Source organism: Papilio polytes, unplaced genomic scaffold (genome assembly GCF_000836215.1).
Source record: "Papilio polytes unplaced genomic scaffold, Ppol_1.0 DF823923.1, whole genome shotgun sequence".
NCBI classification, from domain to species: Eukaryota; Metazoa; Arthropoda; class Insecta; order Lepidoptera; family Papilionidae; genus Papilio; species Papilio polytes.
In genome coordinates this window covers 2,631,341-2,656,405 of record NW_013525281.1, presented here as the reverse complement: position 1 = coordinate 2,656,405, position 25,065 = coordinate 2,631,341, and the positions used below count along the sequence as shown (strand labels likewise).

The 25,065-nt window shown below is 32.2% G+C and overlaps 1 long non-coding RNA gene across 1 annotated transcript in view; it reads right to left on the bottom strand.

Annotated features, from left to right (window-relative positions):
* LOC106102253 overlaps positions 1–25,065 on the bottom strand; it is a 67,074-nt gene that overhangs the window by 39,307 nt on the left and 2,702 nt on the right. The window contains exon 2 of the long non-coding RNA XR_001225555.1: positions 15,575–16,135. This is a non-coding gene — a long non-coding RNA (uncharacterized LOC106102253). The remainder of the gene's footprint in view (positions 1–15,574; positions 16,136–25,065) is intronic.

The following is a 25,065-nucleotide window of genomic DNA, read 5'->3' as shown; positions in this document are numbered from 1 at the left end:
TTATTTCGTTACTTTTTAGTGTACTGTTTTTTTGAGAATATTTTGTTTTGTTTTTAGTGTATTTTGTTTGGAAGTCGGTTTTGTTTTTTTAAATGCTATTATTATTATATAAAAAAAAGCTGTTATAAATGTAGTTGACTTGCATTTAACGCACATTTTGCTAACACCTTTTAACATAAAAAGGATGAAAGATAAGTTATCTAAATACGACAAGTTTGTACCAAGATTACAAAATCAGTTGCTATAGGAAACAAAGTTAGAATCAAATTTCCTATAGTAGCGTGAGCAGCTGTTTTAAATTGATTCCAGCACGGATTCCCTGGCAAAGTGCCGAGATTGATGGAATATCCTTACGCCAGCGAGCGCACCTCGCCTTCATATTATTCAATCCTACAGACAGTATAACAATTCGTACATAAAAAATTTGCAAATATTAATCTTTTATATGATTTCTTAACGAGCTACGCTATGAAAGCATAAGCAAATTTATATTCATAAAATACCCCATTTCTCATTGCACATTACAAAATAAAAACCAACCTATTTTAAAGTGAAAACAGCAAATATCAGTTTTGTGTAAAATAATGACTCGTTAAAGAAGGGACGTTTATATCCCGTGTAATGAAATGAAATAATTGATTAATTGCTTGTCTGGCCGCTGCGCAGCGTCACTAATTAAGGCTTTTAACGTTGCCCATCCTTAATTACTGCAAAGCAGCGATTTATAGTAGATTATCCTATCAATGCACACGATTTATAATGTGAAAGAAATCTCTCGTTATCCGCATTAACATACTTCGAACCAATAAACTATGAAACGCAATTAATATCAATCCCTTTTATGTATTGTAGTTAAATTAATTACTAAGCCAAGACAATTTGTGACACCAAACAAGTTTAGAAATAGACGAATGCCTGCTTAGTATCAGACCAAACAAGATAACTTTCTACCTCATACACACAAACAAAACTTTATCGGAGTTGAGTTACGTAGAGAAAGCGGAAAGAATTTTTCTTGTAGTTACGCGAGTGGAATAAACCTATAAGACATTACGAATGTATTGAGAAAATACTACAATATTTGTACTTGGTATTTTGGCATATTGAAAGATTTTGTTTAATTTAAACTGACCCAAATATGTCAATACTTATAGTTAAATCCTTAGTTCTCATATAACATTATTACATGCAAAAATCTGTAAATATTATGATGAGTTTCCCAGCTACATTTAACCATCCGTTAGTGTTTTTGGTTCGATAACTTTATGAAATGAGTTTCCGAAATACGTAACTTGAGTTTTATTCCTTTGAATTAAGATTCACCTAGACCTTCAAGACCTAAGGGTCAACCTAACACTAATTAATGACTAGGTAATAATAAAATAAACGGAAACATAAAAAAAACAGCATTTATGTTTTTTTTTTCAGTTCTAACTTTTATGAGCTTTTTTTATAACTCTATATAAATGTAAGTGGTAGAAATTACATTTTCTAAATGTCTATTTTAATCACTAAAATATATCGATTAGAGAAAAGTTGTTATACAAACATATCAATAACATAAACCTTCTATGTATGCGTATGTCCCGACCCAAATGAATTGGGGACAAAACTAATAAGACGTCAGCCTTGCACGCAAACAAAAACAATATTCAGATGACGCACTCGAAGGACGCAACATGTTTGTTATAAATAGAATTCTATTTGCAGCTAAATTATCAATTCTATTAATGCTGGCTTTCTGAAGATTCTGCTTATTTTGTAATTACCTAGCGATTCGTTATTGTTAGGATGACTAACAATTCAATGGAGTAAAACTCAAATTACCTAGTTGAGAAACGCATTTAACGAATTTATCAAACTAATAAAACTAACGAATCATTAAACATCTCTCGTAAACCGGCCATAGATACGGTTATTTCATTAAAGTTTACATAGTACTGTAGTTTCCTTTTTGTCTTAAATGATGTAAAGAGTACTACAGATATTTTTTGTTGATTGTTGAGTTGTTTCTCCTAGAATGTAGTAATACGATATTTATAGTGTTATACATTATCGCTTGTTTTGTGAAATCTTTTTAATAATGTCCATTATCAAAGCAACAACAAAACGATAAGCCTGTATGTAGATAACATAGTCCTAATATGCCGATAAAATAATCAATAAAGTTTGCCTACTACACTCACATTTTGCACTTTAAGAAAAATAATTTCTGTCCTGCGGATCTATAGGCAGTTACCCAGCTACATTTAACTATTCCTTAGTGTTATTGTTTTGATAAATTCATGAAACTCCTTTCCTAACTACGTAATTTGAGTTTTACTCCGTTAAAACTTAGGTCAACCTAGCTTTAATAAATAGCTAGGTAATGACAAAAAAAATTAAAACACCGAAAACCCAGCATTAGAAAAACAATTACTTTAACTTAATATTGGTAAAAACAGTCAATTTTACCCCGTAATTAAAAAACACAGTTTTTCAAAAACATAAGAATACTTGCTCAAGTGTCGACATCTTTTACAAATTCCCAAATAAATACGTCTTTCATTTTCCACACGGCTATAACGGCCGACATCCCCTATTTGTACTCCCAGAACAGCGCGAGCACTTTCATTAATCATACATTAAAATATTAATATTAAAATGTATTTCTACATTTCTCGATCCATAAAACAATAAATATATAGAAATAACAGATCTTTGTTTAGTATAACAATAACATTCTTTTATACTACACGAGGTAAAAAATACAAATGTTGAAAAGAGATTTTAGATTGCAGAACAGTATTTTTAATTTCTAATTTATCCGATTGTAGGATCAGAAGTTCCTTAATTAAATTAGAAGGCGATCGATCCATTTATCCTACTATCATAATCTTCAGATCGATCTAAAGAATTATTGGGTCACTTATTAAAGAAGCATATAAAATCGGATAAAAATAGTTGGCCCGGGAAATAGCAACGAAACCGCGAGTCTGTTGCACTTAAGCTTTTAGGTTTTTTTTTATTTAGAATTAAGCTGCGTCATTTTAAATTCTGAATATTAATTAAGTGATGCAGAGATCGTATTCAGTGGATTTTATAAGAGCGTTACCCGTACAACACTAGAGTTTCATTTTCACAAACCACTTTTGATACAAATTTCAAACAATTTAAAACTTTTCAGAATAATTGAACTATCAAATTATAAATAATTCAATTTTTATAAAATGAAAATCGCTACGTTATTTTAAAACATACAGTTATTTTATTTTGCAAGTTTTAAAATTATATCCATGCCAAATAATACACTTTTTAATGAAACCCTTTAGTAATCAAATTGTAATATAACAAATGAACTACGATATGTTTTAACGTAAATTGACCAGGTAATAAAAACACACAAATTCTTTACTAACTTATAAATAACAGTCTTTAAAAGCTAGATGTATTAATAATATTGCAGTTATTTTTATCAACGCAAAATTTCTTTGTATTGAGATTCCAATGGCGTAGACCGCCCACGCGAGCAACATCATTTATATGCATTAACAGCGAAACCAACGCCTTCGAGGTGCGAGAAATATTTGCAGATCAATATTATATTCATACCGCGTACACCTTTGCGTAACAAATTCAGAGAACTGTTAGTTACAATTATCACTATTGCTTTTAGACATAGCTGAATCAACGTGCAATGCATTGGCTCTTAAATTAGACAAAACATGTTTTTTTTTTCTTAATTTAAAGCAATCGTTTAGCATTAAAATCTTTTATCACTATAAATGTAGATTTTTACGCACTTATAAATTTTCCATTTCCAATACACCCCATAATGTAATTATTGGTATAATAACGTAGTCATCTCAGTAGGGTCTTCTAGTCGATGTAAAACTTCACGCAATCCATGTATTCTAGTGCTAAACCTTTTATTTCACCTCATTACCACATTCAAAGCGGCTATTCTTTTTCTATTTTTCAGTTCCTGCGGTACCAGATGTAGCAAACCCGGAAATAATACTATCATTATTATAGCCCATACATTTCTTATTCGAACTGTAAGCGATCACACTCACGTATCTACGTACCAGGTATTTTAGACCTGGTTTCGCATCCAACGTGTTAATATCTAATATTCTACTTCTACATACTTTTCTTTCCTCTTCTACACAAACCAATATCATGTTTGCCTTTCAATTCTCAACTATTTTTTTTGCCAATCCGAGTACAGTAACGTCTTAACAAGCTTCACCTTCGCTATCTAACAAAATAAATGATTCTGCCAAAATTTCAACTCTCGTCATCTATACCAGAAACCTTTTAGCATTGAATTTAAAATTCAGAATATTAATGAAGTGTCGTTGAGAGTGTTTGAATAATTTTCAGCCCAGTGGCTACGTGTCATATTTTAACCAATAAAACAAATGAAAAACTTTAAAAACACATGAGAGCCGTGGATGAGTTCGCATAACACCATGCTGTTGCCATTTTTTTAAGGCTCAAGAAAAAACATAAAGAGCTTAAACAAATGAAATTAAGCACAGTTATCAAATTATTATTAATTAATAAAACATTTGGTGTCAGTCCTAACAAATTCTAAATTGTCTGATAACAATGGAACGTATAAAATATATTATGGAAATATCAGATTGTGTTCCCTTATCTGACAATGACGTCATTTTTAAGCTATCTGAGTCTCTATCTGTCAGTGGTGGGACAGGCCCTAATTAATTTAGAAGGGTACATTGCATTTACTTGGATTGTGTGAAAGAGGATAGGCTGAGGGAGTGAATTCAGATATGACGGCTGATAGAGATGTAGGAAGAGTAGCACATGCTGAGCCGACCCTCTGTAGGGACGAGGGCGAGCTAGTATTAAAACAAATCAATGATGAAATATATTGAGAAGAGTATTGTGATTTGTTGATATTCTGGAACACTCTTTTCACAGATTTGTCTTCATTACACCATATACACTTTTGTGTTTTAAATTTAGAAGAAAATGAAATTGAAAAGTACTTTGTAATCATATTAGGCCAATTTCAAACTGTGTTACTGATTAGCATAATGTATAAAGAAACTTTCAAACCACGTCTCCTAAGAACAAAGTACCATTATCATTTTAAGGTGCGGGTTTTATTCATAGGAAAAGTTTACAAAGACTGGTGTATTTTTAATGAAGATAAGGCCGTAATTTCAATTTTTTTTTATCTAAATATAACATCTTTAAGTTCTTACCAAGATTTCAAAACCAACTGAGATCTTAATTCAAAGTAAGTTTTAAATTGTTCAAACTTTAGGTAAATTAAAAAATTGAATGTAGGTACTAATATCAACTAAACGAATGCAAATAAAATGGAACTAAAAAGTCCTAAGTTATATTAAGTTAAATAAATAGATAATAATTTTATCCCATCGGAGACTGTTACTGTGATAATAGCTGTTATTGTGAAAAAGCTGAAAATATATGAACAACCATAAAAATTACAACAATTCATCGAAGTTACTCCCGCTATGGGAAAAGTTTAGTTTGTTAGTTGTTTATGCAATCGTTTCGAGTAGATATTGCTTGAAATTTTAATGAACACGGAACAGCGTCAAAGTCAAGAGCGGTTGATAATTAAAAAGCAGAAATTGGAATCAACCCTTTCTTTCACTTCATGGTCGGTAGATAGCGTGATTTGGAATTACGCCAAACACAAACATCTGGGTCATCGATAGGTCACCCAATTTACTAGGATTTTTGGGAGTTTTCTTACCAAATTATGTTAATACCACGATTACAATAATAACAATAACTTCTTAAAAGAATAAAGTACTTATTGAGAGCATCATAAATCGTAAAAATTCGATTTTACACTAAAATTAAGTAAAAGATCTTATTTCATTACTATTTTAATAATCTATACAATAAAATGTACTAATTTTTATGACAGGGTCGAAAGTATAGCATTCCAAAGCATGGTTTTTAGCTAGTAACACAATTAAACCGATACATATAATGCAATAATGTATTTATTTAAAACATTTAATTGAAATTCCAAGAAGCTTTCATTAAAATATATTCCAGCAAAGTATAAACGTTTACTATCCTGAAACAATTTTATCAGAACATCTGCGCTCCGTATTACCATTATTTTCTTATATGCCTTTTACCACTCCGGGAACAACTTTCAAAGCGATCATTACAAAGTAAAGGGAAAATAGAAATAAGCAGCATAAAGAAAGTCTATTTTTATAACAAAAATCTTAATAATTTGCCGACATGGACAAGCAAAATCCTTAAAGTTTAACAAAGCTTTTTTTTAGTTTTCGTAGAGTGAAATTCAAATTTTCTGTTATGTTTTTTTACATCGATAAACCAAAATAGTTAAGTAAAATTAAGCTAAACCGTTTTATGAACGATATAACTTTACGTAGATAATAACTTTGCGTAAAATTCAATAGAATTTATCCTTTAAAATAAAGTAACTGAGATAAATAACTTCATAAAAATAAAAGCATGATAGCACGGCACTACACTTGGTGAGACACTCCGCGCCCGTGGCAACTTTTCATTTCCAATTTGCCGAGAATACAAGTTGTGACATTTTTTATACCATTAGAAGACAATCATTTTCCCGCTCAAGTCTCAAGGAGCGTTGAAATGTGAAAACTGTGGTCGTATTATGGACGCAAACCTTTGACTAAACTATCGTACAACTTTTGTGCGATTGTAGATTGTCGCTTGTTTCGCAGCCCATTCAACTATTTAGTTGCAGAACTATAAATCATGTAGTGTACGCACCTCCATATAAGTTCTTAGAAATCAAAGTTAGACTAAACAGTTGTTTGATAGTTTAGTTTCAGGTGTGCGCACGCTCTTAATGTTAGTGGAAATTGAGATTAACGATTTCTATACTAGTCATACCTTGCTTATTTATACGTATAGTAAATTTACTACTTTAAACAATGATATTTCAGTACCTTTTTTTATAAAACTTTCACCAGTTGAAAGTAATGTTTAAAAATAGATAATATTCAAAATTTATTAAAACAATTAATAAAAAACATACAAAAGTTTAACAACAAATATGAGTACACAATAGTATCGCGAAGTCTCTTTCCTACAGTTAACCAAATAGGTTATAAATCGTCAGTCATTAATTGCAGAAATAAATCTATGTTCTAATAATAAATAGCGGCTCTTGGACAGTCCCGTACCGTCGGGTTAATGGCCAGACATTTGGTTCGATCTCCGCCCACTCATTGACCAAATACAGCACCCACATTTCCAATTTATCTTTTAAAATAGCTCGTAAAACCTTTCATTGCAATCCTAAATATGTTAACAAGGTCAAAGATTTTTTTAATACAATGATATCATCAACATCATCTTGATTCACAACATCCAATGATTATTCGTCATTGTGATCGTCAATTCCTTCTTAACTTTTATTTTTCACATCATTACATAGGGTGTATTCCGAAGAATTCGGAATAAGACCGTCATGTTCCGTAATCGTACGACTTTGTTCAAAATGATCATCTCGATTGTACCACATCTACTTTTCTTTTTAATTACATCTCGTTGCCTGGGGAGCGTCAAACACACGCAGTCGGCGTGTCAAGTGGTGCTTTGTCTGTATCCGGCCAACGTATTGTGATGCACCCTCTTTGTGCCTTTTGGTTGTTTTTTTTACAACGATCGTGAAGTTTTCCCGCGCTGTTTTGGAGTTGTAAAGCGGCACTGGTGTGCACGACTGCACAACAAAGTTCGTAAACTGTCTTGTCACTTTATTTGTACTGTACTGTAGCTGTAGTACAGAAAAGCTATTAGATTTAAGGCATTTGAACAATTGAATATGCCAAGATAAGTAGAAGTTGAATGATTTGTTGAATTTTACTCTATAATACCTCATCGGTGCTATTTTAGAGAACAAACCAACTAATAGATTTTATTTTTGTTAAAAATCTAAGTTTTAGGTTTTTCAAACGATAAGGACAATGTTACTATCATAAAACATTCTACAATAATTAAATTAATATTACAGCGGTCGACGCGTCCGTTTAATTATAAAGTAATGGGAAAAATATTTTTGTGTGCCAAGAGCTGTCTTAGCTTTCAAGATAAGGATAAGCTGCGTATTCATTAGCAAAATGTGTAGTAAATCCTCTTGAGCAGTCAACTGACAAAAATTAATTTTCATTCCTCTGAGCTTCCTTTGATCATATTAAATGAAAGATAGACGATAGAAAAGACGAGTAATAACAAAACCACTTTACTGTAAATAATGGATTACATAATTTAACAGGAAGTAAAAAATGTAATCTCAAAACAGTTGCATAGCGACACAAATATTTTTTTCATTTCAATGCTTCTAAGACCCTTTCATATTATTTCTTTTTTCGGTATTACGCATAGCTTAGACATGTCTTTTTTTAACACTTAGGCAGCACAGTCTAGACTGCTAATGATTTCTCTTTGCATCTTTAAATCCTCTTCACGAGCTCTTTCCAATACTTCAAATGCATTTTGTGGCATATATTAATCTTTTACTGTCTAGACATGCCGGTATTAACGTATGAAGGTACTAGACCTGGCATTATGATTTATGAAAGACCACTCCAAAGGAGGTAGTCTTTGTTGATTGTTCTTTCATTGTTAGAATGAAAACGCGCGTGTAATTTCTCAAATGCTAATACACATTAGTGACTTTGTATTATGTTAATTTTTTCTACAATGTCTTTTTCTGTTAAAAATAATAAGTTAGAAAATTACCGTACCAGAATACCGGAGAGTAATACTAACTTATGAAGGTTTTTTCCATACATTATACGACTGCGTAAGGTCTCTGAAGAGTTGTTCGTACAGACGGTTGTAATTAAAAAAATGTGTCAACACACGGCACGTTTTTAATAAAACATCATTCAACGACGAAAGTCTAACTCAAAAATGAGGTTTTAAAAGAAAATAATATATAAACAAGTGTAAAAATAGTAATTTACGAAGCGACATAATATGCAGATATACTTTCTGAAAAATCAATGATTTTACGAAGATTCTATCTACTTTTGTATATACAAACAAACAAACAAAGATAGAGATGTACAGTAAATGGTGATATATTATTTAAAATGTACGCTAAAAAGTTGTACGATAAAATCCAAGGTGTATTCTTTGCCATCTTTTAACCGAGACTGGTTTCACAAATTTTCATTAACAAACATAACAAAGTACTATGCCCAGCAGTGGACGAAGGATGATGACGAAATATAAGAAAACTAATAAATACATCGTAGCACTATATCTAAACTGAAAACAGGTTTTCAGCTGACCGTAGTAGGGTTTTATAAATTTATCGTTTCCATTTGCCGGTCCATGAATATTTAGATGCTTTACGCGGTCTGCCATCCTAATATTTTTGGCACAGAAATATGATCTTAATGGACAATTTTCCAGTATGTTTATTTGATGGTTGAATAAAAAAGTGCAATCTCAAAAGCGATGTTTTATCGTCACATCAAATTTTATTACACGTTACGACGTTACAAATTCTGTTACAATGAAAATGAAAATTATTTTTCATTTTACGATTTGCTGACCCATAAAGGACTTGTTTAGATACATAAAATATTGAAAAATTGTTTAATTTATGTGTTATTTTTCATGAATTATGATGTAATATTGTATTACCTTATCCTTACCTTATCCCAAGTATTTACCGAAATTGAAATCATTAGGTGTAGAAAACTGAATTGTATTCAGAGAAATAGTCGTGAAAAATGAAGAAACATTGTTGAAAATGCAGAAATTGTGTGTATACACTATTATTTAATTTGACAAATATTCGATACAAGTTAGATAGTTTGCATAAACATAGTAATAAGGTTACAAAACAAATTCATGTCACGATCACATAAACTTCAACTGCAATGCTGTTCTTATTAATTCAATGAATGACCTAAATATCTACTTGCTATGTTCTTGACACTATGCCTTATTTAGTTATTACTAGTGTTATCTAACTATACAGGAAATTGTACAAATATTTTAAATAGTTTTAGTATTATCTTCATTTAAGTCTTTCAATGCGTACTTCATCCGATTTCTATTTTTAATCATCTTTAAAATCGTTCGTTTCCCATGGTTCCCTATTAAATCATCGTAACTCATATATTTTCCGTTTAAGCAATTTTTGATGTTTTTAAACGCAATCACAATTATCCTTAAAGATCTTTTGGTAACTAATAGAATTTGTGTCAAGTCTATGGAATTAAAATAAATAAATATTGATACAAAAATGATTTTTATAAGTAACTAGTTAACTTGAATCTGTCCGCGTGAAATTAAAAAAATATAGCCCATGGTACAAACTGATAACGTAGCTTTTTAATGGTGAAAAAAATTTTATAATCGGCCCAGTACTTATTGAGTTATTTCAATAGATACAAAAATACACATCATTTCTTTTTATAATGTCAATAGTTAATAACCTAAAAAAAAATATGATTTGGTCAACAGTAAAAAGTTTTTCAGCGGTCGTGAGTGAAACAATTACCATGACAGAATTGTTATCCATTTGCATGCGCTAGTTGGACATAAAACAATCCGAATAATTGAAGCTCGAATAACTTATTTTTATTTCAACAACTCCATTATATATTACTCGATAAAATCATAGCTTTATCTATATCTATACTAATATTATAAAGAGGAAAGATTTGTATTTTTGGGTTTTTGTACGTATTGAAATTACTCAAAAACTATTAGGCCGATTTCTAAAATTCTTGCACAATTAAGAAGCTACGTAACTGCTGTGTATCATAAGTATGATATTGTACGTGTAGTAAGTACTACTTTTTATATTTTTAAACGACGAAGTCGCGAGTAATGGCTTAGACTTAAATTAGACTATACTTATAGTTAACTGAAGGAAAAAAAGTCCAATCCTGTGTCTCAAGGGAGATAAGAGAAGTTCAAAACATGACTGAAATGTGGACACCATTTTTCAATAAAGGTGAGTACAATTTAAAAAATATACATAAAATGAAATTATGATTTACATTAACAAGATTTTCCTCTTATAATTTCATATGTTCCATACGGGAGATAAACTTTATGACACATCAAGAATTTTTTCCACCTTCGTTGGTTACTCGTTTGCTCGATAGCATTTTTATATCCTGTTCGCAGTTAAATTCGCAGGTTAATCGTTCTCTGATATGACTCACTTTATAAACCGCGCTAATAAGAGTATTTAAATATTAGAGTGTTATAAACTGTCTCAAACTGTAAAGAATCTTTAAAATTAGAGAAAACTAGGTTTCGCTCGCGACTTCGCCTGAGTGGAATAAGTTAAACAAAGTGAATAGCCTGTGTTCTTCCAGCCCTTCATCTATAACAAATTTCATCGAAATCCAGTAATCCGTATAGGCTACAAACTTGTAACAAACATCCATCTATCCATCAATCTAAACGAAGTATAAGATATATTTTATTTGTCTGTCAGAAAAGTTACGATTTTACTCGGATTAACTATATATTTTCCAACAATGAAGCAAACACAGCCTGAATTGTCATGACAATTTTAAAAAATCGAACATGTATAGCTCAGTAACAACGGATACAATGAATTCTCCACTTCATCTCGCAAATTGCTACTCCCCCAGTTTAGGGTCAATTTATCCGGGCTCATACGGCTGTTATTGTTGAGTTTGGTACGCTTCAAAATGAGCCTAGTATACTTGAATGCTTGTACACAATGGCATCTATTTGGTCGCGCGAGCAATTGTCGAGAATAGTTTTTAGCCATCTGAAAATATACAAAACGAAATACAGATTTAAAAAGACAATTCAATTTTAACTTTAATTTATGACTTATTAGGCAAGTAAGATTTAACAGTGGTAGAGCCCGCTTTTACATCTTCGCGCGAAAAGGCCGGGTAGCCCGGTGTAATACTACGACCACACAGAAGACAGGCGTGAAGTTGAAGCAAGTCCGCGTTCCGTCTGATGAGTATGGTGCCGGAGGCCTGAATTTTAGTCCCTCCTTCTTTTCACCCTTTTTTTGAGAGGAAAGGATGGGAAGGAAAAGTAGATTTGACAGCGGAGGAGACGCACAGGATGGAGCAATATCCTGTTTATTTGCGTCTTCTCTTCTGTCAATTATGGGTAGGCAACGAATCTGCAATTGTGGATGGTCTATGGGCAGCGGTCGCTTCGCCATGATGGCGGATTAGGTGGCCGGTTGCTCGTTTGCAACCTTATGTTTTTTTTACGGTATTTCTTTATAGTACAAACAGTGTTAAAATTGCCTATCTAGATATTCTTAACGCTTGTACAATATTTCCGTTATCTGTAACCGCTCAAGTGATAGAGTTTGCAAACTTGGAACTTGCGGCCAAACAAGGTCAGTTGCATGAAACATCGAATGTTCACGAAATGATACATTAATTGAACTATATGCAAAATGTTTGCTATACTTAATATCGATACCGATATTGGGATACACATCATCATCATCATCAGCCTTTGTTTGCCCACTGCTGGGCATAGGCCGTCCACAATGCCTTCCACAGAATGCAGTCCTCCGCCTTCCGCATCCAACGACTTCCCGCCGTGCGCACTAAGTCGTTGGTCCATTGGGATACACATCATACTAATATTATAAATGCGAATGTTTAGATGGATGGATGGATGTTTGTTAGAGTTTGTAGCCTAAACGGCTGACCGGATTTCGATGAAACTTGGCATAGATGTAGAGGATAGTCTGGAATTGGCTACTCGCATTTGTTTTTTATTCCGCGCGGATGGAGTCGCGGGCGAAAGCTAGTATCTAAAAAAAACCAGAACTACAAATGGTGCCGATTTGTAAATAGAGTCATTGAAAATTCCTAACAAAATGCATATTCAAAGAGGGCACCGATTTCACTCCTAAATCAATATTTATCCGATATGCAAATTGTTGGTCTGGTTAGATTGTTATTTCATCACATCACGTCTTTTGCTGTTTTGGTATTGAACCGAACTGATTGAATTCACGTTTAGCTTTTATCAGAAGCATCTGGGCAAATGTTTGAGTGTTGGGATATCAATGAAGCATCAAGCAATAAATAAAGTAGGTAAGGTTTTTTCGAAATAATTCATATAAAATATTAAATACCTGTGGATTCAAAGAAAATTAAACAATAAACTTAGAAACATACGTCTGCTATCAGAAAGAGGTATAAATATTAAAATACATTAACTATAAAACGTTGTGTCGGGTATTTCGTTAACAAAAGAACTCACCACAACACAAAGAAGGGATAAATTTACGCTTGAAATAACTACAATGTACATTAACTAGTAACTTTTACGTTATTTTCTTCTACTAGATAAAACTGGGCAAAACTTATTTGATAAAAAAAACCATAACTAAATCCTTTTTACTTTCGAAATTCAATTTTATGAAGTTTCCATTTATTTTATCATTACCTAGTGATTCATTAGTGTTAGGTTAAACTAAATTTTAAAGAAGTAAAAGTCAAGTTATGTAGTTCGGAGAAGAATTTTGTGAAGTTATCGAATCGAAAACACTAATAAGTATTTAAATATAACTGAGAAACTGGCCACTAGAGATTCTTTTGTCTAAAATTCATAAGGTACACTAAGCTGTCTGTATATTAGTGTGTCATAGCCTATTGCTAAGCTATGACTCTTTGTAAATGTGACATGAATGTCGATTATGCGTATCCATCAATCAAGTCCCTTGGGCGTAAGAAGGGTATGCGGAAAATGTCAATTACTTTGACTATGAACTGATTTCTGATATACTGAATAAAATAAAAACAAGAATTAATTTGCTGATATAATAAAAGATGTTAATCTGTACAAGTGTGATAATAACGAACTTTGATGATGTCATCTACTCTATGAATATATTTTCTGAAACAAATTATGGACATAATAAACAACACCTATAAATCAGCAACAAACACACGTAGTTTCAGCCCGTTTAATCTTAAAGCAAAACAGATTAAACGCCGGGTAATCCTTAATTCTGTTTTCATTTCAACTTGTAAGCTTTTGTATACACCATTGGACGCAATAATCGGTTTTCGAGTCGCGTAAACAAGGATTTACATAGATTACATTGCATTTACTAATCTCACCAAGTGCTTTTGGCCATGGTGCATATATTGCTAAATTTTAACACCGTCACTGCGTAACAGGCCGATATCGGCCTGATGCGGTACTTTAGCTAGTGCGGACGAAGAAAACTATGTCCCAGTAGGTAGTGCGAAACGATTATCTCTGGTGTATACATCACAACATAAAATATATAGATTGTATTTCCATAAAGTTGTAAAAATTTAATCTATCCTAGTGCTGGTGGGTCGAAAAAGACCTGCCACGCACTAGCGGAAATTTTGTTGGGGGCGCATTTTGGCCCGCCGCGGCACCAGATGAAGAATCATGATTTTCTTTTCTGCAGTAAACGTGTTAAATCTATGTAAATAAGTAAAAGGGCGCACCATGTTAAACACGAGCTTTCCGTATTTGTCACTCATATCAGAGTATTTTTGACTGTAAGAGTATTTAAAAGTTAGTAAAAAGCAGTTACGCTTATACTGCAATGTTTTTCAGATGATCTGCAGATCGTAACAGCTGATGCAATATCAACTTAATGTATATTTGTGCAAACGAGGAACGAGGTCAACAATAACATTGTCATATTCATGCTTTTACATATAACGCAATAATAGTAACATGGTACATTAACTTTTTAATATGGAAAGAACGTAAGTTGCGACATATTGAGCAAAAAATAAATTTCTTTGTCTTGAATCTGCAGATGGGATTAATTACTACATGATTTTTCGAAACGCATATCTTAGATCCATACAATGTTTTAGTTACTTTTGTGTTCAAACGAATCGGAACAATTAAATTTAAATAAGTACTATACTTCATTGGATAGTAAATTGTAAGTAAAAAAGGTAAAAAATCCAAATAAAATATTTAAGTAAGGGAAAACAAATGGCCACAAAAAAAAACATGCAGAAAAGAGCTCCGGATATTCAGTCCGTGAGGTTTCAGTCATTTTGCGGTGTAGTCCTAATACGTAATTCAAGGGTCATTCTATATTTGAGTTTCAAAATTCCATTTTATTCTGGGATCTCCCTAAAAATATCCATTGACCAAGTATGTTTCTCAAAAGAATGCGGTCGATTTGTGTTCGGAATTCAGACTCGTAAGGTTTGTTTATTGTTATTGTTTGTCTCTCAATTAAAATATAATATAACAAGTAGTTAATTGTTTTGCTTCTTCTTAATCGAATGTGCCTGCCTATACGCCTTAAAAGGAAAGACATTTTTCGTTAATGCTACAGCTTGCCTAGCTCAGCCATGTTGTGGAACGTTGTGTCCTCGGCGGTATGTCCAAACCAATACGATTTAGGGTCCTTCAAGATGCAAGCCTACCATTTCTTTAAAGGTTGGCAACTCATCTGTACTTCCTCTGGTATTGCGGATGTCTATGAGCCTCTTTGACCACCTCTGTGTTCCCGCCGCTCGTTCAGCCCTTTTCTTATAAAAACATACAAAAACTATAGGTAGTTAACAAGACTTACGTGTTGTTAGCGGAGGAGAGCCTCCGGTGCAGGCTGCGCAGCGACATGGCGTACCCCTAGCAAGGCGGGCTGCCGCTGCCCTTGCCGCGCGGCCGACGCAGCGCCCGCGCGCCGAAGAACGCGCCCTCCTCGTTACACGACTGTGAGCGTTGTGACGCCAACATGCCGGCCGCGCGGCCCAGCGCGTGCAGCGGCCGCACGCGCGCGCGCCTGCCCCACCCGCACCCGGCCACCACCTCAATCTTGCCGACTCCGAATTACGCCCTCTACCGGCACACGCGAACGACGCAGCCACGCATCGATCGCGATTCACAAATAAGACACTTGCACCAACGTAACTTCAAGTTCGCACAACACACCAGCAGTTCAGCAGTTCACAGTCACACATACAGTCTTGGCACTCGATTTATATTTATATCCTAACAATAATCCTAGTCCTAGCTTGCTAATATAATTGTAGAATGAAGGCGCTTTGTCGTTTGCTCGAATTTATATAAGCTTGATAAAATTGTAAAAGTCGCGTTGTCTTATAGTTTTCTTTGTGCCTCTGGTCTGAGTAATCTGAAACAAATAAAAGAAATATTAATATCACCGTAAAATAAAAAAAATAACTATAAAAATCTCCATAAACTGTATGTACTTCGTTTATGCAAATAAAATTAACACGACTTTTGCTTTAAATATAAGTATTTTCTACAGGCGAGGTGACAACTTTTAACGAAACGGCCGTCTAAAAGACCTGTCAAGGTAATTCCTTTGTAAGCTTCTAATCCACGAGCTCCGAAACAAATTTTGAACACACAATTTGAGGTTATAATTTTGCTTAAGTTTCCATTACAATAACATTAGAGTGTTACTCGGAAGCACTTAAGTGTTTAAATTATTTTACCAATTAATCCATAGATATCAGTTTTTAATTCCCTAAATTCGAGAAACGTGCCAAATAAATCAGAGAGATGCGGTAAACTCAATTACGAAGTGATCAAATAAATCGTTTTACTTCATACATTATAACAAACATTTTTACTGACGCCGACTTAACCACACATTTTGGCACGTCGCCAATTGCAATTCCATTTCTATACGAGATCAAAATGTATGTTAATGTGGCTAAACGATAAAACGTATCCATATTATTGTACTGGGACGCTTAAACTCGCTTAACTGTAGCATATGCATACGTCAATTCAAAAAACAAAAACGGAGCAATAAGTTAAAAAATAAATCGCTTTATATATTTCATCCTTGAGTGCTCTTGATTCTTTTTAAAGTCGATGTCTATGTGTATCATATATGAACTAAATTCCAACTAAAGAAAGTTCAGAAACACTCAATATTTCACACTAGCTGTTGCTCGCGACTTCGCCCGCGTGAAATTATAAAACGATTAAGAATAGTCTACGTTACACACTCACTGATAACGTAGCTTTTTAATAGTGAAAGAATATTTAAAAGTGGCCCAGTAGTTTTTGAGTTATAAATACAAACAAAAATGCAAATCTTTCCTCTTCATAATTTTAGTTAGTATAGATTAATATGAGCAGTTTTATCAAAAATTTTAACGTAAAACATCAATTAGGAAGGTTTATTTAAGGTCTTCGAAATGCGAACCCAATTCTCGTCAAAATTATTCGGATTAACTTTTGACAGATGTTAAGCCCGTAACCATGTTATTCAGTTGAACAAGAATATTTAAGAATCGATTAAAATAAATTTAGAAATGTAATTTGAAGTAGAATCAGCCATATTTTTATACGTAAAGAGGGAACAGGATAAGCGGTCGAAGCGAACGAAACATTCGAAACACTATATTTTCTTAACGTGTAGGTAAAACTAATGTATTTCCAAGCTTTAACTTTGGTGTAAGCCGCGACAATAATAGTTACAATCAATAGTGTTATATTGAATAAAAAATGTATATCTTACTAATATTACAAATGCGAAAGTTTAAATGGATGTTTGTTAGAGTTAACCACATAAACGATCGAACGAATCTCAATGACATTTGACATAGATGTAAAGCAAAGTCTGGATGACCAATTCACGGGTAAAAGTCTCCTAAATGAGAGCTTAAATATCGTATATCTTTTGTTTTTCATATTAAATTGTCTGGAAACTACGCTTTTGGCATTTTCAGTGTAATATTTTGTATAAATCTATAACAGTTTGATTTAATATTTTACTTTGTTACTTGTATTAAATATGTATCCGTAATCAATAATAGTACACAAATCAAGTTATTGTACTAAACAATTCAATACGAATTCCAACAATTTAGGTCAAACGGAACAATCCCCTCATTAATATCGACTAACATAACAAATACAGCTATTACATTAATATTATTACAATGAAATTTTCTTTTAATATTAACGTAAGCAATATATCATTTCTACATATGAAAGATATACATATTGTCTAATATAAGGACAGGCGGAATTAAAATAGATTGAATTATTCTATCTAATATTACGAGTATAAAGAGGAGAGATTTGTATTTTTGGATTCTGTATATATTGAAATAACTCAAAAACTACTGATTAATTTCAAAAATTCTTTTATCATTAAAAAGCTAAGTTACAGTTGGATAACACAGGCCTCTCTTTACTTTTTCTTAAAACTCCATGTCGACGAAGTCGCGAGCAACGGCTAGTAAAGTAATAAAACAACAAAAAATATGTTTCATTATATTAATGAGTACACAATTTAATAAACTGATTTTAAAAAGATATAAAAGTGAAGATTGTAGACCCAAATAGGCGAGTTTTTGTCCGCCCGCTCAAACCATTTTGCTGTTTTTAAGTTTGTTGTTTTGTACTCGGTTCGCTAATCGCCGCAACAAAATGTGTCGAAGCAAAAAACAGAACATCTGCAGTCTTTATTGGCATTAATGGCGAATTTAGGTCATGCTTTACGTAATTTATCGCTGCTAACTATCTTTATAAAACTGTTGTTATTAAAACTTCTTATTGCAAATAATATGAAGATAAATTTCTACAATCTTACTATATACATGCGAAAGTTTAGATGGATGTTTGTTAGAGATTGTAGCGTATTTTATTCCGCGCGGACGGAGTCGCAAGCAAAAGCATATGAAATTTTCTCAAAAAAAAAACATTTGTTTTTACTAATATTAAAAAGAGGAACACTTTGTTTGTTTGATTGTAATGAATACGCTCAAAAACTACTAGACTGAACATAAAAATTCTTTCACCGTTAGAAAGGTAATTTATCTGTGGGTAACGTAGGTTACATTTTGTATTATCTTATAATTTCACGCGGGCGAAGTCGCGGGCAACAGCTAGTATAAAATGAAACGGTTAAATGATTTTTAAATAACTTTTATGAATGTTTCAATACAAAAGAATGTAATAGTCGAATAAACATGATTTGCGACGCAGTACAACAGTGCAATAAAATTATTTGGCCGCAACAGCCTGCGTTTCGGTTTTCACCGACCGCGCTTTATTTTATAATTGGAATGGCGACTCTTATTTTAACGAGATCAATTAATTATTTAACCATAAATGACTAACGTTTTGAGAGATTTATTTTGATTTCTATAAAACATAAAAGTTTTTATTATATACCTAAGTCTTGTACAACTAGTGTTGAAAGATGTGGGTATAAGAATGTTTTTGTACAATGAACAACCGCGTGGGTCCGAAGTTTGCTATCAAAAGCTAATTAAATTTCTATCTAAAAATTTCCTAAATACAATTTATTTCTGTTCGAAATAAAAGATTTACTTTAATTAAGATTATGAAAAGTATTATCTACTACAGACTTCGTAACCAACTTTAAAATTTTAATTCCTTCGTATTCGTTTAAAGTAACAAATCCAATTTAACTTTGCTTTAAATGTTTCAGTGTGTTATTTATTCAAATTACCAATTCTCTACTTTTGAATTTCATTTTCAACGTGAATGATTGTGAAAGTTTTGTATATTTATCATAAAATACTAAACTAATAAAACGGTGTAAATGAAACTAGTAACTAGAGAAACGTAGGTATTTAAAAAATCATTTAATCAAATAAAAATTGTTCCATCTTTCTAACTTTTTAATACCCATGTTTAAATTTCAACACGAAAAATCAATCTATTGTAAATGTTGCTTAAGTAACTAATTAATTTATTTCACGAAACAAACTTCGTAAATTTCAAACGGCTGTTTTAAAGGTCGAATAAGTGATTTATTTAGAAAACTTCGGAAAACATTCTACGTTAATTAAGTCTTCAGTTACATGGTAAGACTTTTGGAACAACATTAAATTCGTGTTAATCATATTTTGAATAAAATAGTTTTTAAAATATTGATAACTGGCCGCACACAATTTGAAAAAAAAAAACTAAATCATTAACCTATGTATTCCTACAGACTATATTCTACATCATGAATAGCGTGATTCATCGAGCCATTCGGCATATAAGTGGTTACCAACATAGACACCATCCATCTAACTAATATTTCGAAGTTACAATAATAGTAAGAAATAAGAATTAGTAAGATGAAAAAATAGAAAACTGTCAAAAATGAACAACAGAAATAGAAAAACTTGATCTATCATTAAGGGCGACCGTTTTTATAATAATTCTCATATAGTTAATCAAAATAACCTTAAAACCAATCGTAATGACATCGAATAGGTTATGTGTCACTTCAATTAAGCTTGAGATTTTAAAAGCAAACCAATGTGTGGCATTTAGCAACAAGTAGCAAGGGATGCCATTAATCTTAGCAATCTATTCACAAACCACTCCGTAAGATACGTTGACGACTTTTTAATGATGAAACCTTCCGGTCTTTTGCTTTTTTTTTAATTTTGAGTCGAAATTTTACTTTAATAAACAGGCTACTTTAATCCATTATACCGAAATTGGCGATAAACTTACTTTGAGTACGTATTTATGTTAACTGTTAAACTTAGAAACCGCTGGCACAAATAATATTTTGCGATTACTTACATTATCACGGAGTAACAAGTTATATATAGGACGGAGTGACGAGCGGCTTGCAGAAGTTAATTCCGAAGGTAGATCATAGACACGATAACTTATCCTTCAGTGTGGGCGTACGTATGTCGGATATAATAAAATAACAATCGCGTTATAAGCACAGTCCTTCAGTCTATAGTGAAAACTGTACAACATTTCTAACCGGATTGCAAAGATTTACAGAGATAAATTAATTGAATGTTTAAGTGCCAACCAAAGCACATTATACTATTCGATGAAAACGTGACAACTGCCGTCTATTATTCGATCGCCGCCATGATGCCATGATATTTATTAAACATATGTTGCCAGCACGTAAAATAATTATTTGGTAACTTTAATCGTTCAAAAATTAACCATCATTGGTTTTTATAAATGTTTTTATTTAATAATAATAAAAACTATAGAAAACGAGTGCTACACAAAAAAAACAAATTAAACTATCGTAATGCAATAGCTTGGTAACTTCTAGTACAATTGACGTATACAAACGCATCGATAGGCGGAATCGATTAGAATAATTGCCGTCGGAACCACGTGGCCAGTGGGCCGTGCACGCAATCAATCGCATTCTACCAAATTCTACGGTACAATTGCCTTAGGCTTTCAAATAAAGACCGATTAGTGAAATCAAAATCGATTCTCCTTCTACCTATATTTAGGTTAAGAACATAGACTAATTTCCATCTATCAATAACACAATAGAAATACGTTTTGCAAAGATAAATTACGTAAATTACTCAAGTCTTATATAAACGTCCTAATAATTGTTAGTTTCAAATGTAATTTGTAAGCCCAGTTGGCCAGTAACATAAGTCAAAACATTAGATTATTATAAAAATACGGGTAAGAAGAAGAAGAAGTAAGGTTTTTATTCTTAAATTGTCTTAAAATATTGTGAACAGGTTACATTGCAATATACCTCAACTTATCCAATTCTAGAGATTTCATTTGTAACAAAACGCCCGTAGTATGTTATTTTATAGACTTATTTAAACAGTTAAATGCGTTGAAGCAAAAAACAAACACGGCAGTTTGTAACGTGTGACTACAACACTGCAGAGGTATTTTGTACTTACGTTTTGTTTTATTTTCATACTGCTCGTATTATCTCTCATTGCGAGATACATTCCATTTCGTAAAAAGGAATTCTTATTTCTATATGCCAGTATCCAGTAATTTGAACAGAAAAGAAGCAAAAAACGCGTATGTAAATTTTATTTAATTAAAACATTTTAAACCGTAGCCCCCACTTAAGGGCTAGGATGTTAACCTAAAGCCCGCTACACACGCTCTGTTTTATCTCGATCGTGTGTAGCGGGCTTAAGTTAATGGAAATTGTGCCTAAAAAGTGTAGTTACTAATTCCTCAATAAACTTTTCTATGTTCTTAAGATATTTTCTTGTTACTACATAAAAACATTTTTGATCGTAGATAAAAAGTGCCGGCGAAAGCTTTCTAAAGAAACATTTGACTATCTTCCTGCTTAACGAAGTCACTTCGGCTGAAAATCAATACTAGCAAGGTCAGGTCGCCGACCTCAATACAGGAAGAAAAAGTAGTGCAAAAGGAAGTAGAACAAAACGTATGTTACAACTAGATTTTCACACGAGATGATGTACCATGGTGTGGATGTGGATGGATGTGTTTGTTTCCATAGAATTTTGCACAATTTTCATTTGCCCGAATAATTAATGTTCTATCTATTCATTGGGGAAGGTCTATGTTCAGCAATGGGCAGACAAAGGCTGATGATGATATCTTTATGTAATTTAACCATTAGAAGTTAACTTAACAAAGAAACTTAACTTTCGGATTAAAAACTTCATATTCGTCAGTTCTAAATTAAACTTATCCTTAAATAACTAATTCTGAAACAAGGAAAAATGAGTATCTTTTTTTATTATAAACGAGATTGGTGAAAATATAACCCGTTACGCTAATAATAATAATCACGAGAGAATCGGATTATTTGATTAACATGGATCGCTTCAACTGACGACAGTTAGTGAATTTTAGGTAAACTAAATTTGATTCCAATGAAATATTTAGTTATAGCAACAGTGAAGATACTAAATTATTCAGTAATTGGAGCAACTCGATAACAGATTCGATACTTTAAACGATGAACAAATTTTAAAGTAATTAAATAAAATTTTTTCTTATCAAGAAATTAAAATCTATTTGTGAAAAATCTATTATATTAAACGCCACGAATTGATTATTTTAACGTATGAAATGGCAACAAGAATAACGTTTTTCAGATGTAAACAGAACGTAAATATCCACCAATAGCAGCTTTTACGTTTTGTATGGAAACAAAATATATGTTATCTTACTAATATTAAAAACTAGCTTTTGCCCGCGACTGCGTCCACGTCGTATTAAAAAAAAACAAAAGTGAGTAGTCTATGTGTTCTTCCAGACCATCCTCTACATCTATACCAAATTTCATCGAAATCCGTTCAGCCGTTTAATCCATCCATCCATCCATCTATCCATCCATCCATCTAAACTTTCGCATTTATAATATTAGTATGAAGTATGATGTGAAAGTATAAATGGATAGATGGATGTTTGTTAAAGGGTATCTCCGGAACGACGAAACGAATCTCGATGAAACACAGCGTTATGAATTCATAATAATTGCGATAAAATTATCCTTAAAAATGCCAGTTCCCTAAAATTGTCATATGTCGGTGTCATTATAGCGTTAGAACCCTTCATTTCGTGGTGGAAAGTGAAGACACGGAATTGCGATTAAGCGGGAAGTGATGTCGGCAGTAGATTTATGACATCAATCAGAACGTGACCTCTAAGAGGATGAGTCAGCGGAATATAAACTGCCTTTGAGTATATAGTTGGAGACAATGACAATGTATCTGCCAATCTGATAATATCTTAACGAAATTGCTTTTATATTTATTTAGTAACTATTCCAGAATCAGTTGTTAACTGACGAAAAGATTTTTTGGGTATGTAGGAAGTTTATATGTGTATCTATGTGAGCCTTATTTACAGACCCGAAAGGGCTAAACCGGTGTTTTATGTGTTATTCCATGAAATTAACAGATCTGCAGAATTTTAGAATTTTCAAATCATTTAACTAAAAAGTGCATTTAAACAGTTATAAAAAGTCAATTTAATCTACAGTACAAATACATGAATACCAAAGTTTTTTTGCAAAATATTAGTTTTTATTTAATAGTAGATACCAGGAAATCTAACTTATAGCTCATTAGTAATATATCTGTACTTAAGAGCGTGCGCACACATAAAACTAAAATATCACACAACTGTTTTGTCTCGCTTTTATTCCTTCGCTTATATGGAGGTGCGTATACTAGTCGGTTTTAGTTGTGCAACTAAACAGTTGAATTGGCTGCGAAACAAACGACAATCGCACACCTGTTGTACGATAGTTTACTCAAAGGTGTACGCCCGCTTTAACTTGACATTGATACCCACGTATTCAATGATTAGTGAAGTATTTTCAATGATATGTACTTGAATGATTTCCCTAACAATAATATCGGATTTCATACGCTAGATTTACATATCTACATTAAAATCATTTATATTTCCAGTATAATCTGAACGATTAAAATAACAATGGTGGGTATAATCATGTAATTATATGAAACTGATTGTCGGAAGCCTTAATTGTTAAACTGACAAGATAAATAACATCAGATGTATATCCTTGTCATTTTAATTGCAATCATACTCATACTTATTTACCAACTTACCTACTAATATAATAAATGCGTAAATTCGAATGGATGGACATTTGTAAACAATGTGAACCGATAACTTCCAATAATTTTACTAAATCAGCGTATTTTTTTTTTACTCACAACAATTTTATTATTTATATATAAGAATTAACGCGGTATAAAGTAATACTTAGGAATAAACTGAGTAAGCAATCATTAGTGCAAATTTTGTTTATACTCAGTTTATTACTAAGTTTAACTTTTATTTGTAAGGATGTTAATTCTTATTTATAAATATTAAAACTGTTTCGAATATCATTTTTACTGTATAAATAAAGTAAATGCGAATAAAAGCATTATTATACAACAAATAATAACAACAAAACAAGATAATAAAATGCAAGTTCATATGGGTGAGCATCTGGTCTTTCCGATAAGATTGGCTAATTTGCGAATTATCGCACGAAAATTTCAAATTACATTACGTTTTAAGTTAAGGTTACTTCTTCACGTTGGTAAATTTAATAAAAAAATTCTCACAAAAAATCATTATGATTCAAACTGATTTCAAACAATAAGACAAAATGTTCGGGTTTCAAACGAATGTACTCACATACCAAAAAATGGCTATATTTCTAAATTACTCAAACTTAATTAGAATTCTTAATAACACAATGGCATTACAACACTTCACAAGTAATTTTTAATATAACATTTAGTGAAGCAATGACATAATAGTTATTTATAAATCGAGAAATCGTTTGCGCTTAACTTGCCA